We start from the raw sequence: 6,000 nt of genomic DNA on the forward strand, positions 1-6,000 counted from the left end.
TCATTGCAACCCTTAAGAGTAACCGCAAAGGTAACCTTAGTCAACGCGAACTATGCAATCATGCTACACACAAGTGAACCTAACTCTAGGACGTACGCGGTGTATCCACAATATTGTCGAGAAGCCTATGCCTGCCTAGACCTCCATAACCAGCTCACTAGCTCCCGCCGCATGAGCATGGCTGCTGCATAACCCCTTATCCTACTTCCTGGACGCACTGCAATCCTTCATATAGAGGTATACGTTGGTGAAGCAACAGAGTATATCCCCTAGGTTCCCCACTTTCTTGCCTATGGCATTTCCAATCCGCCGTCCGAGTCTTAGATTTAGGGTTTTAGATTACCTCCCAAGTATGCCCTAAATAATTATATGACTGCGCTCATAAAACAAGGTAACCGCATTATGAACTGTTGCCGACCTAAAGTTTGTTATAATCCCTAGTGAATACAATGTACATTGCTTAATGGGCAAACACTTACCCTCGCCGGGAGCAGGTTGATTGTTGTCTGACTCTTACTCATAGACAAGCAATGCATTAAACCTATATACAGGCATTTGCAGCAGCTTTCACACAAAGCAATAGATTACTCACACACTCGCCACAAGATTACACTTTGGTGGGTTGCTACATGCTTCATATTCCCTAATCCACTTGACTAAGTATGCGATACCCAAGCAATCCACCAAGCGTGCAATTGAAAGTAAAGATGCTAAGCAAAGAAGATGGAGATGGAGTCGAAGGAGATAGAGAAATGCACTGAAATAAAGTTGGTATTAATTCCTTAATCACAAAATGTCAACAAATACAATATTGAGAAAAAGAAAGCGAAATGAAATTGACTAGTTAATAAAGGCCTTTATCTTCGGTGATGTCTCAATGCTAACCAGTGGTGCATGGGATGGGCGATAGAGCTGCTCTCTCGAATATAGCTCCGCGTCGTCACCAGAATGGATGAAGGTAGGTGAAGCAACTCTCAGCCATCTTCTCACGCAGTTTGTCTGAATTCACGGGGGAAAAATCCCAGGGATCACAAGGATCATCCCTCCCGATAGGTTAATTTCTGCTCATCGGCTTCTATTTATAGGAGCTGTGGGTCCCGGACAGCACTTAATAGGACTACTCTGAGTCTGACATTCCGGCACGTTAGTCCTTTCTGAAACCGTCTGCCACTAACGCGTTGTAGATGAAATGCAGCATCATCTTGTGGTGTTTTCTCGAAGTAGATGCGTTTGATGCATTATTCACCAACCTTGCGTTCTATCCCTATTAGTATGCGTTGTCGCGTAGCTTAATCATTTAATGACCGCCATTCGCTTATACCGCAACTGTACATGGTGACCGCAATCACTAGGCGAGCGCAACTCCCATGCGATGGATGCATACGGCTGATTACCACAACATCCATGCGTTGATCGACGCGTTCGACCTTGAAATGGAGTGTTTCTCTGCATGTGGTCGTCTATGCGGTGGTTCGGTTTCCGTGTTTGCGTCCATTTCCTGTTTTAGCTACAAAAATAGAACATTAAACATATAATAACGCAAAATAACGGGTTAGCTGAGATTCATCATGCTGATCGACGCAAGCGCACTTTCTCGTGAATTCCTAGCATGATTGCCGCATATTCTGCTTAACAACCCTCATAATTCTAAGTAAAAGGCCTAAGAAGATATGCACTTCTGCATGTCATCAATGGGTCACTCCATTAAAGCCCATAGTTGAACTTCCCTCACTCTAGATATATTATGTCCGCTCGATATAACCATGATTAGTAAGTCAACCCTTCACAGGTTATTCATAATAACAATTGGGTCAAATCTCTGTTTTACCCTCGAAATTACCTCTTGTTCCTTAAGTCTCACTGATCCCTTAATAAACAATTGTTTTGTGATCGAATCAACAAAACTATGTTCTTCTCAGGCCAATGAGAGGACGGAGCCCCTTATTCAAGACCCAGAATCAGCACTTAAAGGAACAACCTCTCTACTATCCCTAACGCGAGTAGGAGTGAATTCCTTCTTACACCCTATGTTCCCACCTTATTGAGCCAGCGTTGTTGAGCCAACCCTCACCTATGCAAATCTAAGAGTAAAAACTAACCCTAAACTGGACTTCTGTGAGTCTTTATCAGTCTGAAAGTCAGAATCCAGGTATCCAGTAAGGATCAAATCCCTAGTTCCATATACGAGCATGTAATCCCTCGTTCTCTGAAGATACATGAGAATGTTCTTAACTACGGTCCAGTGACCCTGGCTTGGGTTAGACTGATACCTACTGACTATTCCCACAATATAGCAAATTCCTGGCCTAACGCAGAGCATCGCATACATCAAACTACCAACGGAAGATGCATATGGGACCTCTCTCATCTCCTCAATCTCTTGAGGCACCTTAGGAAACATTTCCTTAGATAAAGTAACTCCATCCCTGAATAACAGTAGGCCCCTTTTGGAGTCCTCCATCAAGTACTTGAACAACATTTTGTCAATGTACGATGCCTGAGGCAGTGCTAGCACTTTGTTCTTACGATCCCGAAAGATCTGTATACCCAGAACAAACTTAGCCTCTCCTAAATCTTTCATTTGGAATTGGGTCGCTAGCCAGTTCTTAACTGTAGTTAGTAGACCTACATCATTCCCAATGAGTAGGATATCGTCTACATATAACACTAAGAAAACTACTGAATCGTTGACGATTTTCTTGTAGAAACAAGGCTCATCAACGTTCTGGTCAAAGCCGTACGATTTGATCGTAGTATCAAACTGAATATTCCAAGATCGAAACGCCTATTTCAACCCATAAATGGACTGATTCAGTTTGCAAACTTTTTCCTCTTGACCTTGGGCAATGAATCCCTCGAGTTGCACCATATAAATTGTCTCCTCAAGATTTTCATTCAGAAAGACCGTCTTGACGTCCATTTGCCAAATATTATATTCATAATAAGTGGTATACTAGATGAACTATTATCAACAACTCTTGCTGATGAACCAGGCCCTTCAACAACTCTTGTTGAAGTTTCAGTAGTTTCGTTAGAAAGCTCACGTAACACGACCTTACTACATGGACTGTGCTCCCTACTATGATCCTCCTCCAAGAATATAGCGTTCGTGGAAACAAACACTCTGTTTTCCGATGGATCATAAAAGTAACCCCCTTGTGTAACTTTGGGGTAGCGTATAAAGAGCCACGACCTCAACCATGGTTCCAAATTCTTTGGATTAGCCTCAAGCACATATGCTGGGAGACCCCAAATGCGAAAGTGATGCAAACTAGCTTTACGCCCGTTCCACAACTCTAGAGCTTTTCTCACAACACTTTTGGAAGGAACACAATTGAGTATATATACAGCAGTCTCCACTACCAAACCCCAAAATGAGTTCGGTAGGGAAGCGTAACTCATCATCGAATGAACCATGTCCAACGAGGTTTCGTTTCTCCTCTTCGTTACACCATTCTGCTGATGTGTACCAGGCATTGAGAGTTTGGAAATGATTCCATGTTCTATCAAATAGTCCTGGAACCCCAAATCCAAAAACTCTCCACCTTGATCTGATTGAAGTGTCTTAATCTATCAGTCCAATGCATTTTCAACTTCAGTGTTGAACTCTCTGAACTTTTCAAAGGATTCTGACTTCCGTTGTATCAGATAAACATACCCATACCTAGAGTAATCATCAATAAAACTAATAAAATACTCATAGCCTCCTCTGACTCGCACATTCATAGGACCACAGAGGTCAGAATGCACTAACTCTAAAGGCTCTTTGGCTTGATAACCTTTTCCAGTAAAAGGTCTTTTAGTCATCTTACCTCAAAGCAAGATTGGCACACGGGTAAAGAATTTTCTTTTAACTCGCTTAGAAGGCCATTCTTTGCTAACCTCTCAATCCTATTGAGATTGATGTTCCCTAATCGAAGGTGCCAAAGTTGGGAATTTTCTTTTGGAGAAACACGTTGACGTTTATTTTTAGTTACAACAGTTCTAACCATCTCTATGTTATGGAGGGAACTTAATGCTAATGGTCTTGGCACGTAAAAGTTATTTTCCAATTTTGCTGTAAAATTTCTACTCCATCTTTATGAATAAACACTTTATCCACATTAAAATTAAGAGTATATTTACATTGTAACAAGCACTTTATAGAAATTAAGTTCCTTTTCAACTCAGAAACTACAAATACATCTTTTAAAATAAGAAATTTGTTCTATAAAGTCAACTGTACTCCTCCCACTACCACAACTGAGATGATGTGCTCGATGCCTACTCGCATCGTCATCTCACCAACCTTCAGCTACCGCCAGGATCTAATCCCCAGAAAAGAAGAACAAACATGATTAGTGGCGCCCAAATCAATAATCCAGCAGAGCCATCATTCTCCACTAAACAAGTTTCTAACACCAACAAATCATATTTACCTTTATTCGTCTTGGCCTGCCTTGGCCGCCTTCTTTTCCTTCAGCCAGCAAGGACAAATCCTCTTCATTGTCCGTCTTGGTTGCAATGGAAACACTTTCCCTTGTCAACCGACGTTGGACACCTATTCCGCTATGCGACAGGTGGCGGGTTAGCAGGTGCCTTCCCCTTCCCCTTACCACCCTTCTTCTTCTTCCACTTTCTAGTGTTACAAGTAAGAGGTGTAGAGTTAGTCCCAGAGGTCGAATGTCGATGGAACTGCTTTGAAAACGAGGCAACAATTTGCCTCACCTCCCCTCTTCTCCTTACTTTTCAGTAAGGATTGATAGGTCTGCAACTCGTTGAGGAGTGTTATAAGGGTATAGTCCACTTTGTTAAGAATCACATTACTAACAAAGTGGAGGAAGCTTTCCGACAATGAATGCAGGATAATGCTAACTTGACTGCCGTCATCGATCCCAAACTCATTCATCTCTGCCACATTGAAGTGGACCATCATATTAAGCACATGTTCATGAATAGAGGTGCCTTTCTCCATTTTTGAGTTTAAGATGTATTTAAAAGCCTCGTGCTTGAGCTGTCCAGACGGTTGTCCGAACATCCCCGCACAGAGTCCATGATCTCACACACTGAGACCATGGGCTCATGCTTCTTCGCTAACACATCACAAAGACTGACAAAAATATAGGCTCGGGCCGTCTCGTTCACCCATGTCTAATGCCCTTACGGATGCTCCTCCGTAAGGGCAAACATAAGATCCTCGATGATAAGTATTATCGTGATCATATATTTCCAACAAGTGTAATCGTCGCCAGTTATCTTATCGGCGTTAAGCAAACAATAGTGGTTGTAGCCATTTTTAAATCGTTGCTGAAAAAACAAACAAACTTTTGTAAGTCTTTTCTTAAACCACATTTTAACACCAATTAGTTTTAGAAAAATAGTTACTAAGTACTCTAAGTGATAAGACTTCTATTTCGCAATGATGTCCTAGAGAGGCAAGACAAATGTTATCGGTGGGGTGATCAGATGCCCCTTCACAGGGATGAGACACTCTCAACAATTAGGCATTTGGAACTGAACCTAACAATCACCATTTGTTCGATCTAAAATTGTTAACACACCATAGGGAAAAAGCAGATTAGGACAAGAGACTAAGTAACCTTATCTTATTTAGGAGATCAAATAAAGAAACGTGCAAAACTGCCATCCTATAAGGGGACACTCCAAGGGTGCCTCGACGCGATGCATAGAAACTTTATTCAACCTAACAAGAGAGACTGTGGTTATTTCTATCGCAACGTCCACACTCACTTACTATGAACATTCTCTCCATCCACCTTGATATTGACCTACCCAAACACAATCCTTTAGGGGGACACTCCCAGCGTGCCATGAGGCTGATGATAGATCTCACAGTGTGGACAATAAAGGGAGAAACACGAGAGGTTTAATAAAGCATCAGATGTCCTAAGTATCTCCCACTGAATGTTCTACCTAGGGGTTTATTAACCTAGACAATCCGGCTACTGATTTTAGTCTAAGTCCACTTAAACCGCTCAAAAACAACTTTTGTCTTTGAAA

Source organism: Benincasa hispida, chromosome 6 (assembly GCF_009727055.1).
Source record: "Benincasa hispida cultivar B227 chromosome 6, ASM972705v1, whole genome shotgun sequence".
NCBI lineage: Eukaryota > Viridiplantae > Streptophyta > Magnoliopsida > Cucurbitales > Cucurbitaceae > Benincasa > Benincasa hispida.